At 44.2% G+C, this 25,172-nt stretch overlaps 1 long non-coding RNA gene across 1 annotated transcript in view; it reads left to right on the forward strand.

Annotated features, from left to right (window-relative positions):
• Positions 1 to 1,611: 1,611 nt before the first annotated feature.
• LOC309621238 overlaps positions 1,612 to 25,172 on the forward strand; it is an 801,112-nt gene continuing 777,551 nt past the window's right edge. The window contains exon 1 of the long non-coding RNA XR_014239845.1: positions 1,612 to 1,682. This is a non-coding gene — a long non-coding RNA (uncharacterized lncRNA). The remainder of the gene's footprint in view (positions 1,683 to 25,172) is intronic.

Genomic DNA, 25,172 nt, shown 5'->3' on the forward strand with positions numbered 1-25,172 from the left:
ATGAAACAAAGACAGTGAAAGAGAGAGGAATTCTTACACAATGCGTTCAGGGGCTGTGATGCAACCTGGATTGACCATATCTAGACCCACAGCTGGATGAGACATAAGGGTGGACACTGTTGCGGCTGAGAGGTTTGGTGAGGTTGGGTGAGCAAACGCAGACCCTTTAAAGTATTACTGCGTGGTACCCATCGCATGGGTCCCAAATCTCCAGGTTCAAGGGCATCTTCCTACATCGAAAACATGCATGAGATACCCAGAAGATGGTACACCGTGTGATGGGGAAAGGATTCTAAAACGCACCTCATTTCTCATCTGCTTGTGCCCGGGTTCGCCATTCCAGCCACTTTACTAGCAATCTCCCTCCTTGGAGCATCAGCACCTTTAACCTCCTGTTCCGTACAGGTTGCAATTTGTACTGAGGATGAACGGGAAGACGTGGAACCAATGAAAGACTAGCTCTTGGTGTTGGGACAGGCACAGGTCACTCTATTTTCCCATCAGGAAGAAGAATTAACCACAGGCTCAGCCTGCCCCCCGGAACCAGAACAGGGCCTGAAGCCATCCTGCGCTTTTGCGGCCAGCTCCCTAAAAAGCGAGTTGTAAAATGGAGGTTCAGGGCACTGCAATTCACAAACCTGCAGAGTTATAAATGATAACTCTCATCCACAAATATATTGAGGGAAGGCAAAGAAGAGGATTTGAAATCAAGGCAGAATTGCAGCAAACAGATTTCAGGAGGTAGATTCGAATCGCCTTTAAAGCACATGAAAAGCGGCAAAACGTTGACAATGATGCCCTTGGCCAAAAAGGGCGTATGCGTTTTTTCCTGAATATATTCAGGAAAAAACGCATACGCCCTTTTTGGCCAACCAAGCAACCTGGAAAGGCAAATCAGCGCTACAAAGATGTCTCGCTTCCCATTGGTCAAAAGGGCCATGCTGAAAAAAGTGTCAAAACCAGAAATGCAGGACAGGCCATGGAGAAATGGGAGCCTTGCTACACTGATGGGCGGGATGTAAATTGTCAACAGCCACTCTGGAGAAGCGTACGGTGAGTCCTGAAACGTCTAAAAAGCAAAGCTTAGAGAGCATAGGGCCCATCCACTCATGGGGGTATAAATTGGGAAAATGAAAAATCAGCAAGACACAAGCACCCCAAAGTTTAGGGCTGCTCTGTTGACAAGGACCTCCACTTCATTCCACCTTCAATATCCCAGGAAAGAGAAAAATGGATAAAGAAGTTGTGGTCCTTATGTACAATGGAATATCACTCAGCCGTGAAATCAATGTCATAAGGCTAGTAGCAGCATGATGAGTGGATTTAGGTACGACGACTCTAAGTGAAATAAGTCACACAGCAAAGGACACTTCTCATAAGGTATCACTGATAGAGGGAATGTAAAAACCGTTACACTTGAACTGAATTACAAAACAGAACAGAGTCACACATGCAGAAAACACACTATGGCTGCTTAACGGGAAAGGTGAGGTGGGGTGATACATAAAACAAGGGTTTCAAATTAGCTCAGATACCGTTCCATAAACCCAATATGTAATAGACAAGACCTACTCCTTGCTCAGAGAACTGGACTCAACACGCCCTATTCACCGCACAAGAATATATCTGACTAGTAATAATCTTAAAACCTATGTATTGATAAATCTCTGTTAGTGTGTCAAGTGGGTAAAAAGCGGCATAAACACAGCAGTGAAAAGCAGCTAAACCCCATTATAAAAATAAATTACTTTGAAAAACCCATGAAACAAAGACAATGAAAGAGAGAGGAATTCTTACACAATGCGTTCAGGGGCTGTGATGCAACCTGGATTGACCATATCTAGACCCACAGCTGGATGAGACATAAGGGTGGACACTGTTGCGGCTGAGAGGTTTGGTGAGGTTGGGTGAGCAAACGCAGACCCTTTAAAGTAATACTGCGTGGTACCCATCGCATGGGTCCCAAATCTCCAGGTTCAAGGGCATCTTCCTACATCGAAAACATGCATGAGATACCCAGAAGATGGTACACCGTGTGATGGGGAAAGGTTTCTAAAACGCACCTCATTTCTCATCTGCTTGTGCCCGGGTTCGCCATTCCAGCCACTTTACTAGCAATCTCCCTCCTTGGAGCATCAGCACCTTTAACCTCCTGTTCCGTACAGGTTGCAATTTGTACTGAGGATGAACGGGAAGACGTGGAACCAATGAAAGACTAGCTCTTGGTGTTGGGACAGGCACAGGTCACTCTATTTTCCCATCAGGAAGAAGAATTAACCACAGGCTCAGCCTGCCCCCCGGAACCAGAACAGGGCCTGAAGCCATCCTGCGCTTTTGTGGCCAGCTCCCTAAAAAGCGAGTTGTAAAATGGAGGTTCAGGGCACTGCAATTCACAAACCTGCAGAGTTATAAATGATAACTCTCATCCACAAATATATTGAGGGAAGGCAAAGAAGAGGATTTGAAATCAAGGCAGAATTGCAGGAAACAGATTTCAGGAGGTAGATTCGAATCGCCTTTAAAGCACATGAAAAGCGGCAAAACGTTGACAATGATGCCCTTGGCCAAAAAGGGCGTATGCGTTTTTTCCTGAATATATTCAGGAAAAAACGCATACGCCCTTTTTGGCCAACCAAGCAACCTGGAAAGGCAAATCAGCGCTACAAAGATGTCTCGCTTCCCATTGGTCAAAAGGGCCATGCTGAAAAAAGTGTCAAAACCAGAAATGCAGGACAGGCCATGGAGAAATGGGAGCCTTGCTACACTGATGGGCGGGATGTAAATTGTCAACAGCCACTCTGGAGAAGTGTACGGTGAGTCCTGAAACGTCTAAAAAGCAAAGCTTAGAGAGCATAGGGCACTTCCACTCATGGGGGTATAAATTGGGAAAATGAAAAATCAGCAAGACACAAGCACCCCAAAGTTTAGGGCTGCTCTGTTGACAAGAACCTCCACTTCATTCCACCTTCAATATCCCAGGAAAGAGAAAAATGGATAAAGAAGTTGTGGTCCTTATGTACAATGGAATATCACTCAGCCGTGAAATCAATGTCATAAGGCTAGTAGCAGCATGATGAGTGGATTTAGGTACAACGACTCTAAGTGAAATAAGTCACACAGAAAAGGACACTTCTCATAAGGTATCACTGATAGAGGGAATGTAAAAACCGTTACACTTCAACTGAATTACAAAACAGAACAGAGTCACACATGCAGAAAACACACTATGGCTGCTTAACGGGAAAGGTGAGGTGGGGTGATACATAAAACAAGGGTTTCAAATTAGCTCAGATACCGTTCCATAAAACCAATATGTAATAGACAAGACCTACTCCTTGCTCAGAGAACTGGACTCAACACGCCCTATTCACCGCACAAGAATATATCTGACTAGTAATAATCTTAAAACTTATGTATTGATATCTCTCTGTTAGTGTGTCAAGTGGGTGTAAAGCGGCATAAACACAGCAGTGAAAAGCAGCTAAACCCCATTATAAAAATAAATTACTTTGAAAAACCCATGAAACAAAGACAGTGAAAGAGATAGAAATTCTTACACAATGCGTTCACGGGCTGTGATGCAACCTGGATTGACCATATCTAGACCCACAGCTGGATGAGACATAAGGGTGGACACTCTTGGGGCTGAGAGGTTTGGTGAGGTTGGGTGAGCAAACGCAGACCCTTTAAAGTAATACTGCATGGTACCCATCGCATGGGTCCCAAATCGCCAGGTTCAAGGGCATTTTCCTACATCGAAAACATGCATGAGAAACCCAGAAGATGGTACACCGTGTGATGTGGAAAGGTTTCTAAAACGCACCTCATTTCTCATCTCCTTGTGCCCGGGTTCGCTATTCCAGCCGCTTTACTAGCAATCTCCCTACTTGGAGCATCAGCACCTTTAACCTCCTGTTCCGTACAGGTTGCAATTTGTCCTGAGGATGAACGGGAAGACGTGGAACCAATGAGAGACTAGCTCTTGGTGTTGGGACAGGCACAAGTTACTCTATTTTCCCATCAGGAAGAAGAATTAACCACAGGCTCAGCCTGCCCCCCGGAACCAGAACAGGGCCTGAAGCCATCCTGCGCTTTTGCGGCCAACTCCCAAAAAAGCGAGTTGTAAAATGGAGGTTCAGGGCACTGCAATTCACAAACCTGCAGAGTTATAAATGATAACTCTCGTCCACAAATATATTGAGGGAAGGCAAAGAAGAGGATTTGAAATCAAGGCAGAATTGCAGGAAACAGATTTCAGGAGGTAGATTCGAATCGCCTTTAAACCACATGAAAAGCGGCAAAACGTTGACAATGATGCCCTTAGCCAAAAAGGGCGTATGCGTTTTTTCCTGAATATATTCAGGAAAAACCGCATACGCCCTTTTTGGCCAACCAAGCAACCTGGAAAGGCAAATCAGCGCTACAAAGATGTCTCGCTTCCCATCGGTTAAAAAGGCCATGCTGAAAAAAGTGTCAAAACCACAAATGCAGGACAGGCCATGGAGAAATGGGAGCCTTGCTACACTGATGGGCGGGATGTAAATTGCCAACAGCCACTCTGGAGAAGCGTACGGTGAGTCCTGAAACATCTAAAAAACAAAGCTTAGAGAGCATAGGGCACTTCCACTCATGGGGTTATAAATTGGGAAAATTAAAAATCAGCAAGACACAAGCACCCCAAAGTTTAGGGCTGCTCTGTTGACAAGTACCTCCACTTCATTCCACCTTCAATATCCCAGGAAAGAGAAAAATGGATAAAGAAGTTGTGGTCCTTATGTACAATGGAATATCACTCAGCCGTGAAATCAATGTCATAAGGCTAGTAGCAGCATGATGAGTGGATTTAGGTATGACGACTCTAAGTGAAATAAGTCACACAGAAAAGGACACTTCTTAAAAGGTATCACTGATAGAGGGAATCTAAAAACCGTTACACTTGAACTGAATTACAAAACAGAACAGAGTCACACATGCAGAAAACACACTATGGCTGCTTAACGGGAAAGGTGAGGTGGGGTGATACATAAAACAAGGGTTTCAAATTAGCTCAGATACCGTTCCATAAACCCAATATGTAATAGACAAGACCTACTCCTTGCTCAGAGAACTGGACTCAACACGCCCTATTCACCGCACAAGAATATATCTGACTAGTAATAATCTTAAAACCTATGTATTGATATCTCTCTGTTAGTGTGTCAAGTGGGTAAAAAGCGGCATAAACACAGCAGTGAAAAGCAGCTAAACCCCATTATAAAAATAAATTACTTTGAAAAACCCATGAAACAAAGACAGTGAAAGAGAGAGAAATTCTTACACAATGCGTTCAGGGGCTGTGATGCAACCTGGATTGACCATATCTAGACCCACAGCTGGATGAGACATAAGGGTGGACACTGTTGCGGCTGAGAGGTTTGGTGAGGTTGGGTGAGCAAACGCAGACCCTTTAAAGTAATACTGCGTGGTACCCATCGCATGGGTCCCAAATCTCCAGGTTCAAGGGCATCTTCCTACATCGAAAACATGCATGAGATACCCAGAAAATGGTACACTGTGTGATGGGGAAAGGTTTCTAAAACGCACCTCATTTCTCATCTGCTTGTGCCCGGGTTCGCCATTCCAGCCACTTTACTAGCAATCTCCCTCCTTGGAGCATCAGCACCTTTAACCTCCTGTTCCGTACAGGTTGCAATTTGTACTGAGGATGAACGGGAAGACGTGGAACCAATGAAAGACTAGCTCTTGGTGTTGGGACAGGCACAGGTCACTCTATTTTCCCATCAGGAAGAAGAATTAACCACAGGCTCAGCCTGCCCCCCGGAACCAGAACAGGGCCTGAAGCCATCCTGCGCTTTTGCGGCCAGCTCCCTAAAAAGCGAGTTGTAAAATGGAGGTTCAGGGCACTGCAATTCACAAACCTGCAGAGTTATAAATGATAACTCTCATCCACAAATATATTGAGGGAAGGCAAAGAAGAGGATTTGAAATCAAGGCAGAATTGCAGGAAACAGATTTCAGGAGGTAGATTCGAATCGCCTTTAAAGCACATGAAAAGCGGCAAAACGTTGACAATGATGCCCTTGGCCAAAAAGGGCGTATGCGTTTTTTCCTGAATATATTCAGGAAAAAACGCATACGCCCTTTTTGGCCAACCAAGCAACCTGGAAAGGCAAATCAGCGCTACAAAGATGTCTCGCTTCCCATCGGTTAAAAAGGCCATGCTGAAAAAAGTGTCAAAACCAGAAATGCAGGACAGGCCATGGAGAAATGGGAGCCTTGCTACACTGATGGGCGGGATGTAAATTGCCAACAGCCACTCTGGAGAAGCGTACGGTGAGTCCTGAAACATCTAAAAAACAAAGCTTAGAGAGCATAGGGCACTTCCACTCATGGGGTTATAAATTGGGAAAATTAAAAATCAGCAAGACACAAGCACCCCAAAGTTTAGGGCTGCTCTGTTGACAAGGACCTCCACTTCATTCCACCTTCAATATCCCAGGAAAGAGAAAAATGGATAAAGAAGTTGTGGTCCTTATGTACAATGGAATATCACTCAGACATGAAAGCAATGTCATAAGGCTAGTAGCAGCATGATGAGTGGATTTAGGTACAACGACTCTAAGTGAAATAAGTCACACAGAAAAGGACACTTCTCATAAGGTATCACTGATAGAGGGAATGTAAAAACCGTTACACTTGAACTGAATTACAAAACAGAACAGAGTCACACATGCAGAAAACACACTATGGCTGCTTAACGGGAAAGGTGAGGTGGGGTGATACATAAAACAAGGGTTTCAAATTAGCTCAGATACCGTTCCATAAACCCAATATGTAATAGACAAGACCTACTCCTTGCTCAGAGAACTGGACTCAACACGCCCTATTCACCGCACAAGAATATATCTGACTAGAAATAATCTTAAAACCTATGTATTGATATCTCTCTGTTAGTGTGTCAAGTGGGTAAAAAGCGGCATAAACACAGCAGTGAAAAGCAGCTAAACCCCATTATAAAAATAAATTACTTTGAAAAACCCATGAAACAAAGACAGTGAAAGAGAGAGAAATTCTTACACAATGCGTTCAGGGGCTGTGATGCAACCTGGATTGACCATATCTAGACCCACAGCTGGATGAGACATAAGGGTGGACACTGTTGCGGCTGAGAGGTTTGGTGAGGTTGGGTGAGCAAACGCAGACCCTTTAAAGTATTACTGCGTGGTATCCATCGCATGGGTCCCAAATCTCCAGGTTCAAGGGCATCTTCCTACATCGAAAACATGCATGAGATACCCAGAAGATGGTACACTGTGTGATGGGGAAAGGTTTCTAAAACGCACCTCATTTCTCATCTGCTTGTGCCCGGGTTCGCCATTCCAGCCACTTTACTAGCAATCTCCCTCCTTGGAGCATCAGCACCTTTAACCTCCTGTTCCGTACAGGTTGCAATTTGTACTGAGGATGAACGGGAAGACGTGGAACCAATGAAAGACTAGCTCTTGGTGTTGGGACAGGCACAGGTCACTCTATTTTCCCATCAGGAAGAAGAATTAACCACAGGCTCAGCCTGCCCCCCGGAACCAGAACAGGGCCTGAAGCCATCCTGCGCTTTTGCGGCCAGCTCCCTAAAAAGCGAGTTGTAAAATGGAGGTTCAGGGCACTGCAATTCACAAACCTGCAGAGTTATAAATGATAACTCTCATCCACAAATATATTGAGGGAAGGCAAAGAAGAGGATTTGAAATCAAGGCAGAATTGCAGGAAACAGATTTCAGGAGGTAGATTCGAATCGCCTTTAAAGCACATGAAAAGCGGCAAAACGTTGACAATGATGCCCTTGGCCAAAAAGGGCGTATGCGTTTTTTCCTGAATATATTCAGGAAAAAACGCATACGCCCTTTTTGGCCAACCAAGCAACCTGGAAAGGCAAATCAGCGCTACAAAGAAGTCTCGCTTCCCATCGGTTAAAAGGGCCATGCTGAAAAAAGTGTCAAAACCAGAAATGCAGGACAGGCCATGGAGAAATGGGAGCCTTGCTACACTGATGGGCGGGATGTAAATTGTCAACAGCCACTCTGGAGAAGTGTACGGTGAGTCCTGAAACGTCTAAAAAGCAAAGCTTAGAGAGCATAGGGCACTTCCACTCATGGGGGTATAAATTGGGAAAATGAAAAATCAGCAAGACACAAGCACCCCAAAGTTTAGGGCTGCTCTGTTGACAAGGACCTCCACTTCATTCCACCTTCAATATCCCAGGAAAGAGAAAAATGGATAAAGAAGTTGTGGTCCTTATGTACAATGGAATATCACTCAGCCATGAAAGCAATGTCATAAGGCTAGTAGCAGCATGATGAGTGGATTTAGGTACAACGACTCTAAGTGAAATAAGTCACACAGAAAAGGACACTTCTCATAAGGTATCACTGATAGAGGGAATGTAAAAACCGTTACACTTGAACTGAATTACAAAACAGAACAGAGTCACACATGCAGAAAACACACTATGGCTGCTTAACGGGAAAGGTGAGGTGGGGTGATACATAAAACAAGGGTTTCAAATTAGCTCAGATACCGTTCCATAAACCCAATATGTAATAGACAAGACCTACTCCTTGCTCAGAGAACTGGACTCAACACGCCCTATTCACCGCACAAGAATATAACTGACTAGTAATAATCTTAAAACCTATGTATTGATATCTCTCTGTTAGTGTGTCAAGTGGGTGTAAAGCGGCATAAACACAGCAGTGAAAAGCAGCTAAACCCCATTATAAAAATAAATTACTTTGAAAAACCCATGAAACAAAGACAGTGAAAGAGATAGAAATTCTTACACAATGCGTTCACGGGCTGTGATGCAACCTGGATTGACCATATCTAGACCCACAGCTGGATGAGACATAAGGGTGGACACTCTTGGGGCTGAGAGGTTTGGTGAGGTTGGGTGAGCAAACGCAGACCCTTTAAAGTAATACTGCATGGTACCCATCGCATGGGTCCCAAATCGCCAGGTTCAAGGGCATCTTCCTACATCGAAAACATGCATGAGAAACCCAGAAGATGGTACACCGTGTGATGTGGAAAGGTTTCTAAAACGCACCTCATTTCTCATCTCCTTGTGCCCGGGTTCGCTATTCCAGCCGCTTTACTAGCAATCTCCCTACTTGGAGCATCAGCACCTTTAACCTCCTGTTCCGTACAGGTTGCAATTTGTACTGAGGATGAACGGGAAGACGTGGAACCAATGAAAGACTAGCTCTTGGTGTTGGGACAGGCACAGGTCACTCTATTTTCCCATCAGGAAGAAGAATTAACCACAGGCTCAGCCTGCCCCCCGGAACCAGAACAGGGCCTGAAGCCATCCTGTGCTTTTGCGGCCAGCTCCCTAAAAAGCGAGTTGTAAAATGGAGGTTCAGGGCACTGCAATTCACAAACCTGCAGAGTTATAAATGATAACTCTCGTCCACAAATATATTGAGGGAAGGCAAAGAAGAGGATTTGAAATCAAGGCAGAATTGCAGGAAACAGATTTCAGGAGGTAGATTCGAATCGCCTTTAAAGCACATGAAAAGCGGCAAAACGTTGACAATGATGCCCTTGGCCAAAAAGGGCGTATGCGTTTTTTCCTGAATATATTCAGGAAAAAACGCATACGCCCTTTTTGGCCAACCAAGCAACCTGGAAAGGCAAATCAGCGCTACAAAGATGTCTCGCTTCCCATTGGTCAAAAGGGCCATGCTGGAAAAAGTGTCAAAACCAGAAATGCAGGACAGGCCATGGAGAAATGGGAGCCTTGCTACACTGATGGGCGGGATGTAAATTGTCAACAGCCACTCTGGAGAAGTGTACGGTGAGTCCTGAAACGTCTAAAAAGCAAAGCTCAGAGAGCATAGGGCACTTCCACTCATGGGGGTATAAATTGGGAAAATGAAAAATCAGCAAGACACAAGCACCCCAAAGTTTAGGGCTGCTCTGTTGACAAGGACCTCCACTTCATTCCACCTTCAATATCCCAGGAAAGAGAAAAATGGATAAAGAAGTTGTGGTCCTTATGTACAATGGAATATCACTCAGCCGTGAAATCAATGTCATAAGGCTAGTAGCAGCATGATGAGTGGATTTAGGTACGACGACTCTAAGTGAAATAAGTCACACAGCAAAGGACACTTCTCATAAGGTATCACTTATAGAGGGAATGTAAAAACCGTTACACTTGAACTGAATTACAAAACAGAACAGAGTCACACATGCAGAAAACACACTATGGCTGCTTAACGGGAAAGGTGAGGTGGGGTGATACATAAAACAAGGGTTTCAAATTAGCTCAGATACCGTTCCATAAACCCAATATGTAATAGACAAGACCTACTCCTTGCTCAGAGAACTGGACTCAACACGCCCTATTCACCGCACACGAATATATCTGACTAGTAATAATCTTAAAACCTATGTATTGATATCTCTCTGTTAGTGTGTCAAGTGGGTAAAAAGCGGCATAAACACAGCAGTGAAAAGCAGCTAAACCCCATTATAAAAATAAATTACTTTGAAAAACCCATGAAACAAAGACAGTGAAAGAGAGAGGAATTCTTACACAATGCGTTCAGGGGCTGTGATGCAACCTGGATTGACCATATCTAGACCCACAGCTGGATGAGACATAAGGGTGGACACTGTTGCGGCTGAGAGGTTTGGTGAGGTTGGGTGAGCAAACGCAGACCCTTTAAAGTATTACTGCGTGGTACCCATCGCATGGGTCCCAAATCTCCAGGTTCAAGGGCATCTTCCTACATCGAAAACATGCATGAGATACCCAGAAGATGGTACACCGTGTGATGGGGAAAGGTTTCTAAAACGTACCTCATTTCTCATCTCCTTGTGCCCGGGTTCGCCATAACAGCCGCTTTACTAGCAATCTCCCTACTTGGAGCATCAGCATCTTTAACCTCCTGTTCCGTACAGGTTGCAATTTGTCCTGAGGATGAACGAGAAGACATGGAACCAATGAGAGACTAGCTCTTGGTGTTGGGACATGCAGAGGTCACTCTATTTTCCCATCAGGAAGAAGAATTAACCACAGGCTCATCCTGCCCCCCGGAACCAGAACAGGGCCTGAAGCCATCCTGCGCTTTTGCGGCCATCTCCCAAAAAGGCGAGTTGTAAAATGGAGGTTCAGGGCACTGCAATTCACAAACCTGCAGAGTTATAAATGATAACTCTCGTCCACAAATATATTGAGGGAAGGCAAAGAAGAGGATTTGAAATCAAGGCAGAATTGCAGGAAACAGATTTCAGGAGGTAGATTCGAATCGCCTTTAAAGCACATGAAAAGCGGCAAAACGTTGACAATGATGCCCTTGGCCAAAAAGGGCGTATGCGTTTTTTCCTGAATATATTCAGGAAAACACGCATACGCCCTTTTTGGCCAACCAAGCAACCTGGAAAGGCAAATCAGCGCTACAAAGAAGTCTCGCTACCCATTGGTCAAAATGGCCGTGCTGAAAAAAGTGTCAAAACCAGAAATGCAGGAAAGGCCATGGAGAAATGGGAGCCATGCTACACTGATGGGCGGGATGTAAATTGCCAACAGCCACTCTGGAGAAGTGTACGGTGAGTCCTGAAACGTCTAAAAAGCAAAGCTACAGAGCATAGGGCACTTCCACTCATGGGGGTATACATTGGGAAAATTAAAAATCAGCAAGAGACAAGAACCCCAAAGTTTAGGGCTGCTCTCTTGACAAGGACCTCCACTTCATTCCACCTTCAATATCCCAGGAAAGAGAAAAATGGATAAAGAAGTTGTGGTCCTTATATACAATGGAATATCACTCAGCCATGAAATCAATGTCATAAGGCTAGTAGCAGCATGATGAGTGGATTTAGGTACGACGATTCTAAGTGAAATAAGTCACACAGAAAAGGACACTTCTCATAATGTATCACTTATAGAGGGAATGTAAAAACCGTTACACTTGAACTGAATTACAAAACAGAACAGAGTCACACATGCAGAAAACACACTATGGCTGCTTAACGGGAAAGGTGAGGTGGGGTGATACATAAAACAAGGGTTTCAAATTAGCTCAGATACCGTTCCATAAAACCAATATGTAATAGATAAGACCTACTCCTTGCTCAGAGAACTGGACTCAACACGCCCTATTCACCGCACAAGAATATATCTGACTAGTAATAATCTTAAAACCTAGGTATTGATATCTCTCTGTTAGTGTGTCAAGTGGGTGTAAAGCGGCATAAACACAGCAGTGAAAAGCAGCTAAACCCCATTATAAAAATAAATTACTTTGAAAAACCCATGAAACAAAGACAGTGAAAGAGAGAGAAATTCTTACACAATGCGTTCAGGGGCTGTGATGCAACCTGGATTGACCATATCTAGACCCACAGCTGGATGAGACATAAGGGTGGACACTCTTGGGGCTGAGAGGTTTGGTGAGGTTGGGTGAGCAAACGCAGACCCTTTAAAGTAATACTGCGTGGTACCCATCGCATGGGTCCCAAATCTCCAGGTTCAAGGGCATCTTCCTACATTGAAAACATGCATGAGAAAACAAAAAGATGGTACACCATGTGATGGGGAAAGGTTTCTAAAACGCACCTCATTTCTCTTCTCCTTGTGCCCGGGTTCGCCATTCCAGCCGCTTTACTAACAATCTCCCTACTTGGAGCATCAGCACCTTTAACCTCCTGTTCCGTACAGGTTGCAATTTGTCCTGAGGATGAACGGGAAGACGGGGAACCAATGAGAGACTAGCTCTTGGTGTAGGGACAGGCACAGGTCACTCTATTTTCCCATCAGGAAGAAGAATTAACCACAGGCTCAGCCTGCCCCCCGGAACCAGAACAGGGCCTGAAGCCATCCTGCGCTTTTGCGGCCATCTCCCAAAAACGCGAGTTGTAAAATGGAGGTTCAGGGCACTGCAATTCACAAACCTGCAGAGTTATAAATGATAACTCTCGTCCACAAATATATTGAGGGAAGGCAAAGAAGAGGATTTGAAATCAAGGCAGAATTGCAGGAAACAGATTTCAGGAGGTAGATTCGAATCGCCTTTAAAGCACATGAAAAGCGGCAAAACGTTGACAATGATGCCCTTGGCCAAAAAGGGCGTATGCGTTTTTTCCTGAATATATTCAGGAAAAAACGCATACGCCCTTTTTGGCCAACCAAGCAACCTGGAAAGGCAAATCAGCGCTACAAAGAAGTCTCGCTACCCATTGGTCAAAATGGCCATGCTGAAAAAAGTGTCAAAACCAGAAATACAGGAAAGGCCATGGAGAAATGGGAGCCATGCTACACTGATGGGCGGGATGTAAATTGCCAACAGCCACTCTGGAGAAGTGTACGGTGAGTCCTGAAACGTCTAAAAAGCAAAGCTTAGAGAGCATAGGGCACTTCCACTCATGGGGGTATACATTGGGAAAATTAAAAATCAGCAAGAGACAAGCACCCCAAAGTTTAGGGCTGCTCTCTTGACAAGGACCTCCACTTCATTCCACCTTCAATATCCCAGGAAAGAGAAAAATGGATAAAGAAGTTGTGGTCCTTATATACAATGGAATATCACTCAGCCATGAAATCAATGTCATAAGGCTAGTAGCAGCATGATGAGTGGATTTAGGTACGACGATTCTAAGTGAAATAAGTCACACAGAAAAGGACACTTCTCATAATGTATCACTTATAGAGGGAATGTAAAAACCGTTACACTTGAACTGAATTACAAAACAGAACAGAGTCACACATGCAGAAAACACACTATGGCTGCTTAACGGGAAAGGTGAGGTGGGGTGATACATAAAACAAGGGTTTCAAATTAGCTCAGATACCGTTCCATAAAACCAATATGTAATAGATAAGACCTACTCCTTGCTCAGAGAACTGGACTCAACACGCCCTATTCACCGCACAAGAATATATCTGACTAGTAATAATCTTAAAACCTAGGTATTGATATCTCTCTGTTAGTGTGTCAAGTGGGTGTAAAGCGGCATAAACACAGCAGTGAAAAGCAGCTAAACCCCATTATAAAAATAAATTACTTTGAAAAACCCATGAAACAAAGACAGTGAAAGAGAGAGAAATTCTTACACAATGCGTTCAGGGGCTGTGATGCAACCTGGATTGACCATATCTAGACCCACAGCTGGATGAGACATAAGGGTGGACACTCTTGGGGCTGAGAGGTTTGGTGAGGTTGGGTGAGCAAACGCAGACCCTTTAAAGTAATACTGCGTGGTACCCATCGCATGGGTCCCAAATCTCCAGGTTCAAGGGCATCTTCCTACATTGAAAACATGCATGAGAAAACAAAAAGATGGTACACCATGTGATGGGGAAAGGTTTCTAAAACGCACCTCATTTCTCTTCTCCTTGTGCCCGGGTTCGCCATTCCAGCCGCTTTACTAACAATCTCCCTACTTGGAGCATCAGCACCTTTAACCTCCTGTTCCGTACAGGTTGCAATTTGTCCTGAGGATGAACGGGAAGACGGGGAACCAATGAGAGACTAGCTCTTGGTGTAGGGACAGGCACAGGTCACTCTATTTTCCCATCAGGAAGAAGAATTAACCACAGGCTCAGCCTGCCCCCCGGAACCAGAACAGGGCCTGAAGCCATCCTGCGCTTTTGCGGCCATCTCCCAAAAACGCGAGTTGTAAAATGGAGGTTCAGGGCACTGCAATTCACAAACCTGCAGAGTTATAAATGATAACTCTCGTCCACAAATATATTGAGGGAAGGCAAAGAAGAGGATTTGAAATCAAGGCAGAATTGCAGGAAACAGATTTCAGGAGGTAGATTCGAATCGCCTTTAAAGCACATGAAAAGCGGCAAAACGTTGACAATGATGCCCTTGGCCAAAAAGGGCGTATGCGTTTTTTCCTGAATATATTCAGGAAAAAACGCATACGCCCTTTTTGGCCAACCAAGCAACCTGGAAAGGCAAATCAGCGCTACAAAGAAGTCTCGCTACCCATTGGTCAAAATGGCCATGCTGAAAAAAGTGTCAAAACCAGAAATACAGGAAAGGCCATGGAGAAATGGGAGCCATGCTACACTGATGGGCGGGATGTAAATTGCCAACAGCCACTCTGGAGAAGTGTACGGTGAGTCCTGAAACGTCTAAAAAGCAAAGCTTAGAGAGCATAGGGCACTTCCACTCATGGGGGTATACATTGGGAAAATTAAAAATCAGCAAGAGACAAGCACCCCAAAGTTTAGGGCTGCTCTCTTGACAAGGACCTCCACTTCATTCCACCTTCAATATCCCAGGAAAGAGAAAAATGGATAAAGAAGTTGTGGTCCTTATATACAATGGAATATCACTCAGCCATGAAATCAATGTCATAAGGCTAGTAGCAGCATGATGAGTGGATTTAGGTACGACGATTCTAAGTGAAATAAGTCACACAGAAAAGGACACTTCTCATAATGTATCACTTATAGAGGGAATGTAAAAACCGTTACACTTGAACTGAATTACAAAACAGAACAGAGTCACACATGCAGAAAACACACTATGGCTGCTTAACGGGAAAGGTGAGGTGGGGTGATACATAAAACAAGGGTTTCAAATTAGCTCAGATACCGTTCCATAAAACCAATATGTAATAGACAAGACCTACTCCTTGCTCAGAGAACTGGACTCAACACGCCCTATTCACCACACAAGAATATATCTGACTAGTAATAATCTTAAAACCTATGTATTGATATCTCTCTGTTAGTGTGTCAAGTGGGTGTAAAGCGGCATAAACACAGCAGTGAAAAGCAGCTAAACCCCATTATAAAAATAAATTACTTTGAAAAACCCATGAAACAAAGACAGTGAAAGAGAGAGAAATTCTTACACAATGCGTTCAGGGGCTGTGATGCAACCTGGATTGACCATATCTAGACCCACAGCTGGATGAGACATAAGGGTGGACACTCTTGGGGCTGAGAGGTTTGGTGAGGTTGGGTGAGCAAACGCAGACCCTTTAAAGTAATACTGCGTGGTACCCATCGCATGGGTCCCAAATCTCCAGGTTCAAGGGCATCTTCCTACATTGAAAACATGCATGAGAAACCCAGAAGATGGTACACCGTGTGATGGGGAAAGGTTTCTAAAACGTACCTCATTTCTCATCTCCTTGTGCCCGGGTTCGCCATAACAGCCGCTTTACTAGCAATCTCCCTACTTGGAGCATCAGCATCTTTAACCTCCTGTTCCGTACAGGTTGCAATTTGTCCTGAGGATGAACGAGAAGACATGGAACCAATGAGAGACTAGCTCTTGGTGTTGGGACATGCAGAGGTCACTCTATTTTCCCATCAGGAAGAAGAATTAACCACAGGCTCATCCTGCCCCCCGGAACCAGAACAGGGCCTGAAGCCATCCTGCGCTTTTGCGGCCATCTCCCAAAAAGGCGAGTTGTAAAATGGAGGTTCAGGGCACTGCAATTCACAAACCTGCAGAGTTATAAATGATAACTCTCGTCCACAAATATATTGAGGGAAGGCAAAGAAGAGGATTTGAAATCAAGGCAGAATTGCAGGAAACAGATTTCAGGAGGTAGATTCGAATCGCCTTTAAAGCACATGAAAAGCGGCAAAACGTTGACAATGATGCCCTTGGCCAAAAAGGGCGTATGCGTTTTTTCCTGAATATATTCAGGAAAAAACGCATACGCCCTTTTTGGCCAACCAAGCAACCTGGAAAGGCAAATCAGCGCTACAAAGAAGTCTCGCTACCCATTGGTCAAAATGGCCATGCTGAAAAAAGTGTCAAAACCAGAAATGCAGGAAAGGCCATGGAGAAATGGGAGCCATGCTACACTGATGGGCGGGATGTAAATTGCCAACAGCCACTCTGGAGAAGTGTACGGTGAGTCCTGAAACGTCTAAAAAGCAAAGCTACAGAGCATAGGGCACTTCCACTCATGGGGGTATACATTGGGAAAATTAAAAATCAGCAAGAGACAAGAACCCCAAAGTTTAGGGCTGCTCTCTTGACAAGGACCTCCACTTCATTCCACCTTCAATATCCCAGGAAAGAGAAAAATGGATAAAGAAGTTGTGGTCCTTATATACAATGGAATATCACTCAGCCATGAAATCAATGTCATAAGGCTAGTAGCAGCATGATGAGTGGATTTAGGTACGACGATTCTAAGTGAAATAAGTCACACAGAAAAGGACACTTCTCATAATGTATCACTTATAGAGGGAATGTAAAAACCGTTACACTTGAACTGAATTACAAAACAGAACAGAGTCACACATGCAGAAAACACACTATGGCTGCTTAACGGGAAAGGTGAGGTGGGGTGATACATAAAACAAGGGTTTCAAATTAGCTCAGATACCGTTCCATAAAACCAATATGTAATAGATAAGACCTACTCCTTGCTCAGAGAACTGGACTCAACACGCCCTATTCACCGCACAAGAATATATCTGACTAGTAATAATCTTAAAACCTAGGTATTGATATCTCTCTGTTAGTGTGTCAAGTGGGTGTAAAGCGGCATAAACACAGCAGTGAAAAGCAGCTAAACCCCATTATAAAAATAAATTACTTTGAAAAACCCATGAAACAAAGACAGTGAAAGAGAGAGAAATTCTTACACAATGCGTTCAGGGGCTGTGATGCAACCTGGATTGACCATATCTAGACCCACAGCTGGATGAGACATAAGGGTGGACACTCTTGGGGCTGAGAGGTTTGGTGAGGTTGGGTGAGCAAACGCAGACCCTTTAAAGTAATACTGCGTGGTACCCATCGCATGGGTCCCAAATCTCCAGGTTCAAGGGCATCTTCCTACATCGAAAACATGCATGAGAAACCCAGAAGATGGTACACCGTGTGATGGGGAAAGGTTTCTAAAACGTACCTCATTTCTCATCTCCTTGTGCCCGGGTTCGCCATAACAGCCGCTTTACTAGCAATCTCCCTACTTGGAGCATCAGCATCTTTAATCTCCTGTTCCGTACAGGTTGCAATTTGTCCTGAGGATGAACGAGAAGACATGGAACCAATGAGAGACTAGCTCTTGGTGTTGGGACAGGCACAGGTCACTCTATTTTCCCATCAGGAAGAAGAATTAACCACAGGTTCATCCTGCCCCCCGGAACCAGAACAGGGCCTGAAGCCATCCTGCGCTTTTGCGGCCATCTCCCAAAAAGGCGAGTTGTAAAATGGAGGTTCAGAGCACTGCAATTCACAAACCTGCAGAGTTATAAATGATAACTCTCGTCCACAAATATATTGAGGGAAGGCAAAGAAGAGGATTTGAAATCAAGGCAGAATTGCAGGAAACAGATTTCAGGAGGTAGATTCGAATCGCCTTTAAAGCACATGAAAAGCGGCAAAACGTTGACAATGATGCCCTTGGCCAAAAAGGGCGTATGCGTTTTTTCCTGAATATATTCAGGAAAAAACGCATACGCCCTTTTTGGCCAACCAAGCAACCTGGAAAGGCAAATCAGCGCTACAAAGAAGTCTCGCTACCCATTGGTCAAAATGGCCATGCTGAAAAAAGTGTCAAAGCCAGAAATGCAGGAAAGGCCATGGAGAAATGGGAGCCATGCTACACTGATGGGCGGGATGTAAATTGCCAACAGCCACTCTGGAGAAGTGTACGGTGAGTCCTGAAACGTCTAAAAAGCAAAGCTACAGAGCATAGGGCACTTCCACTCATGGGGGTATACATTGGGAAAATTAAAAATCAGCAAGAGACAAGAACCCCAAAGTTTAGGGCTGCTCTCTTGACAAGGACCTCCACTTCATTCCACCTTCAATATCCCAGGAAAGAGAAAAATGGATAAAGAAGTTGTGGTCCTTATATACAATGGAATATCACTCAGCCATGAAATCAATGTCATAAGGCTAGTAGCAGCATGATGAGTGGATTTAGGTACGACGATTCTAAGTGAAATAAGTCACACAGAAAAGGACACTTCTCATAATGTATCACTTATAGAGGGAATGTAAAAACCGTTACACGTGAACTGAATTACAAAACAGAACAGAGTCACACATGCAGAAAACACACTATGGCTGCTTAACGGGAAAGGTGAGGTGGGGTGATACATAAAACAAGGGTTTCAAATTAGCTCAGATACCGTTCCATAAAACCAATATGTAATAGATAAGACCTACTCCTTGCTCAGAGAACTGGACTCAACACGCCCTATTCACCGCACAAGAATATATCTGACTAGTAATAATCTTAAAACCTAGGTATTGATATCTCTCTGTTAGTGTGTCAAGTGGGTGTAAAGCGGCATAAACACAGCAGTGAAAAGCAGCTAAACCCCATTATAAAAATAAATTACTTTGAAAAACCCATGAAACAAAGACAGTGAAAGAGAGCGAAATTCTTACACAATGCCTTCAGGGGCTGTGATGCAACCTGGATTGACCATATCTAGACCCACAGCTGGATGAGACATAAGGGTGGACACTCTTGGGGCTGAGAGGTTTGGTGAGGTTGGGTGAGCAAATGCAGACCCTTTAAAGTAATACTGCGTGGTACCCATCGCATGGGTCCCAAATCTCCAGGTTCAAGGGCATCTTCCTACATCGAAAACATGCATGAGAAACCCAGAAGATGGTACACCGTGTAATGGGGAAAGGTTTCTAAAACGCACCTCATTTCTCATCTCCTTGTGCTCGGGTTCGCCATTCCAGCCACTTTACTAGCAATCTCCCTACTTGGAGCATCAGCACCTTTAACCTCCTGTTCCGTACAGGTTGCAATTTGTCCTGAGGATGAACGGGAAGACGTGGAACCAAAGAGAGACTAACTCTTGGTGTAGGGACAGGCACAGGTCACTCTATTTTCCCATCAGGAAGAAGAATTAACCACAGGCTCAGCCTGCCCCCCGGAACCAGAACAGAGCCTGAAGCCATCCTGCGCTTTTGTGGCCATCTCCCAAAAAGGCGAGTTGTAAAATGGAGGTTCAGGGCACTGCAATTCACAAACCTGCAGAGTTATAAATGATAACTCTCGTCCACAAATATATTGAGGGAAGGCAAAGAAGAGGATTTGAAATCAAGGCAGAATTGCAGGAAACAGATTTCAGGAGGTAGATTCAAATCGCCTTTAAAGCACATGAAAAGCGGCAAAACGTTGACAATGATGCCCTTGGCCAAAAAGGGCGTATGCGTTTTTTCCTGAATATATTCAGGAAAACACGCATACGCCCTTTTTGGCCAACCAAGCAACCTGGAAAGGCAAATCAGCGCTACAAAGAAGTCTCTCTACCCATTGGTCAAAATGGCCGTGCTGAAAAAAGTGTCAAAACCAGAAATGCAGGAAAGGCCATGGAGAAATGGGAGCCATGCTACACTGATGGGCGGGATGTAAATTGCCAACAGCCACTCTGGAGAAGTGTACGGTGAGTCCTGAAACGTCTAAAAAGCAAAGCTACAGAGCATAGGGCACTTCCACTCATGGGGGTATACATTGGGAAAATTAAAAATCAGCAAGAGACAAGAACCCCAAAGTTTAGGGCTGCTCTCTTGACAAGGACCTCCACTTCATTCCACCTTCAATATCCCAGGAAAGAGAAAAATGGATAAAGAAGTTGTGGTCCTTATATACAATGGAATATCACTCAGCCATGAAATCAATGTCATAAGGCTAGTAGCAGCATGATGAGTGGATTTAGGTACGACGATTCTAAGTGAAATAAGTCACACAGAAAAGGACACTTCTCATAATGTATCACTTATAGAGGGAATGTAAAAACCGTTACACTTGAACTGAATTACAAAACAGAACAGAGTCACACATGCAGAAAACACACTATGGCTGCTTAACGGGAAAGGTGAGGTGGGGTGATACATAAAACAAGGGTTTCAAATTAGCTCAGATACCGTTCCATAAAACCAATATGTAATAGATAAGACCTACTCCTTGCTCAGAGAACTGGACTCAACACGCCCTATTCACCGCACAAGAATATATCTGACTAGTAATAATCTTAAAACCTAGGTATTGATATCTCTCTGTTAGTGTGTCAAGTGGGTGTAAAGCGGCATAAACACAGCAGTGAAAAGCAGCTAAACCCCATTATAAAAATAAATTACTTTGAAAAACCCATGAAACAAAGACAGTGAAAGAGAGAGAAATTCTTACACAATGCGTTCAGGGGCTGTGATGCAACCTGGATTGACCATATCTAGACCCACAGCTGGATGAGACATAAGGGTGGACACTCTTGGGGCTGAGAGGTTTGGTGAGGTTGGGTGAGCAAACGCAGACCCTTTAAAGTAATACTGCGTGGTACCCATCGCATGGGTCCCAAATCTCCAGGTTCAAGGGCATCTTCCTACATCGAAAACATGCATGAGAAAACAAAAAGATGGTACACCATGTGATGGGGAAAGGTTTCTAAAACGCACCTCATTTCTCTTCTCCTTGTGCCCGGGTTCGCCATTCCAGCCGCTTTACTAACAATCTCCCTACTTGGAGCATCAGCACCTTTAACCTCCTGTTCCGTACAGGTTGCAATTTGTCCTGAGGATGAACGGGAAGACGGGGAACCAATGAGAGACTAGCTCTTGGTGTAGGGACAGGCACAGGTCACTCTATTTTCCCATCAGGAAGAAGAATTAACCACAGGCTCAGCCTGCCCCCGGAACCAGAACAGGGCCTGAAGCCATCCTGCGCTTTTGCGGCCATCTCCCAAAAAAGCGAGTTGTAAAATGGAGGTTCAGGGCACTGCAATTCACAAACCTGCAGAGTTATAAATGATAACTCTCGTCCACAAATATATTGAGGGAAGGCAAAGAAGAGGATTTGAAATCAAGGCAGAATTGCAGGAAACAGATTTCAGGAGGTAGATTCGAATCGCCTTTAAAGCACATGAAAAGCGGCAAAACGTTGACAATGATGCCCTTGGCCAAAAAGGGCGTATGCGTTTTTTCCTGAATATATTCAGGAAAAAACGCATACGCCCTTTTTGGCCAACCAAGCAACCTGGAAAGGCAAATCAGCGCTACAAAGAAGTCTCGCTACCCATTGGTCAAAATGGCCATGCTGAAAAAAGTGTCAAAACCAGAAATGCAGGAAAGGCCATGGAGAAATGGGAGCCATGCTACACTGATGGGCGGGATGTAAATTGCCAACAGCCACTCTGGAGAAGTGTACGGTGAGTCCTGAAACGTCTAAAAAGCAAAGCTACAGAGCATAGGGCACTTCCACTCATGGGGGTATACATTGGGAAAATTAAAAATCAGCAAGAGACAAGAACCCCAAAGTTTAGGGCTGCTCTCTTGACAAGGACCTCCACTTCATTCCACCTTCAATATCCCAGGAAAGAGAAAAATGGATAAAGAAGTTGTGGTCCTTATATACAATGGAATATCACTCAGCCATGAAATCAATGTCATAAGGCTAGTAGCAGCATGATGAGTGGATTTAGGTACGACGATTCTAAGTGAAATAAGTCACACAGAAAAGGACACTTCTCATAATGTATCACTTATAGAGGGAATGTAAAAACCGTTACACTTGAACTGAATTACAAAACAGAACAGAGTCACACATGCAGAAAACACACTATGGCTGCTTAACGGGAAAGGTGAGGTGGGGTGATACATAAAACAAGGGTTTCAAATTAGCTCAGATACCGTTCCATAAAACCAATATGTAATAAATAAGACCTACTCCTTGCTCAGAGAACTGGACTCAACACGCCCTATTCACCGCACAAGAATATATCTGACTAGTAATAATCTTAAAACCTAGGTATTGATATCTCTCTGTTAGTGTGTCAAGTGGGTGTAAAGCGGCATAAACACAGCAGTGAAAAGCAGCTAAACCCCATTATAAAAATAAATTACTTTGAAAAACCCATGAAACAAAGACAGTGAAAGAGAGAGAAATTCTTACACAATGCGTTCAGGGGCTGTGATGCAACCTGGATTGACCATATCTAGACCCACAGCTGGATGAGACATAAGGGTGGACACTCTTGGGGCTGAGAGGTTTGGTGAGGTTGGGTGAGCAAACGCAGACCCTTTAAAGTAATACTGCGTGGTACCCATCGCATGGGTCCCAAATCTCCAGGTTCAAGGGCATCTTCCTACATCGAAAACATGCATGAGAAAACAAAAAGATGGTACACCATGTGATGGGGAAAGGTTTCTAAAACGCACCTCATTTCTCTTCTCCTTGTGCCCGGGTTCGCCATTCCAGCCGCTTTACTAACAATCTCCCTACTTGGAGCATCAGCACCTTTAACCTCCTGTTCCGTACAGGTTGCAATTTGTCCTGAGGATGAACGGGAAGACGGGGAACCAATGAGAGACTAGCTCTTGGTGTAGGGACATGCAGAGGTCACTCTATTTTCCCATCAGGAAGAAGAATTAACCACAGGCTCATCCTGCCCCCCGGAACCAGAACAGGGCCTGAAGCCATCCTGCGCTTTTGCGGCCATCTCCCAAAAAGGCGAGTTGTAAAATGGAGGTTCAGGGCACTGCAATTCACAAACCTGCAGAGTTATAAATGATAACTCTCGTCCACAAATATATTGAGGGAAGGCAAAGAAGAGGATTTGAAATCAAGGCAGAATTGCAGGAAACAGATTTCAGGAGGTAGATTCGAATCGCCTTTAAAGCACATGAAAAGCGGCAAAACGTTGACAATGATGCCCTTGGCCAAAAAGGGCGTATGCGTTTTTTCCTGAATATATTCAGGAAAAAACGCATACGCCCTTTTTGGCCAACCAAGCAACCTGGAAAGGCAAATCAGCGCTACAAAGAAGTCTCGCTACCCATTGGTCAAAATGGCCATGCTGAAAAAAGTGTCAAAACCAGAAATACAGGAAAGGCCATGGAGAAATGGGAGCCATGCTACACTGATGGGCGGGATGTAAATTGCCAACAGCCACTCTGGAGAAGTGTACGGTGAGTCCTGAAACGTCTAAAAAGCAAAGCTTAGAGAGCATAGGGCACTTCCACTCATGGGGGTATACATTGGGAAAATTAAAAATCAGCAAGAGACAAGCACCCCAAAGTTTAGGGCTGCTCTCTTGACAAGGACCTCCACTTCATTCCACCTTCAATATCCCAGGAAAGAGAAAAATGGATAAAGAAGTTGTGGTCCTTATATACAATGGAATATCACTCAGCCATGAAATCAATGTCATAAGGCTAGTAGCAGCATGATGAGTGGATTTAGGTACGACGATTCTAAGTGAAATAAGTCACACAGAAAAGGACACTTCTCATAATGTATCACTTATAGAGGGAATGTAAAAACCGTTACACTTGAACTGAATTACAAAACAGAACAGAGTCACACATGCAGAAAACACACTATGGCTGCTTAACGGGAAAGGTGAGGTGGGGTGATACATAAAACAAGGGTTTCAAATTAGCTCAGATACCGTTCCATAAAACCAATATGTAATAGACAAGACCTACTCCTTGCTCAGAGAACTGGACTCAACACGCCCTATTCACCACACAAGAATATATCTGACTAGTAATAATCTTAAAACCTATGTATTGATATCTCTCTGTTAGTGTGTCAAGTGGGTGTAAAGCAGCATAAACGCAGCAGTGAAAAGCAGCTAAACCCCATTATGAAAATAAATTACTTTGAAAAACCCATGAAACAAAGACAGTGAAAGAGAGAGAAATTCTTACACAATGCGTTCAGGGGCTGTGATGCAACCTGGATTGACCATATCTAGACCCACAGCTGGATGAGACATAAGGGTGGACACTCTTGGGGCTGAGAGGTTTGGTGAGGTTGGGTGAGCAAACGCAGACCCTTTAAAGTAATACTGCGTGGTACCCATCGCATGGGTCCCAAATCTCCAGGTTCAAGGGCATCTTCCTACATTGAAAACATGCATGAGAAACCCAGAAGATGGTACACCGTGTGATGGGGAAAGGTTTCTAAAACGTACCTCATTTCTCATCTCCTTGTGCCCGGGTTCGCCATAACAGCCGCTTTACTAGCCATCTCCCTACTTGGAGCATCAGCATCTTTAACCTCCTGTTCCGTACAGGTTGCAATTTGTCCTGAGGATGAACGAGAAGACATGGAACCAGTGAGAGACTAGCTCTTGGTGTTGGGACAGGCACAGGTCACTCTATTTTCCCATCAGGAAGAAGAATTAACCACAGGTTCATCCTGCCCCC

The sequence above is a fragment of the Balaenoptera borealis genome (genome assembly GCF_965194805.1).
Source record: "Balaenoptera borealis genome assembly, contig: HAP1_SCAFFOLD_42, whole genome shotgun sequence".
Taxonomy (NCBI): domain Eukaryota; kingdom Metazoa; phylum Chordata; class Mammalia; order Artiodactyla; family Balaenopteridae; genus Balaenoptera; species Balaenoptera borealis.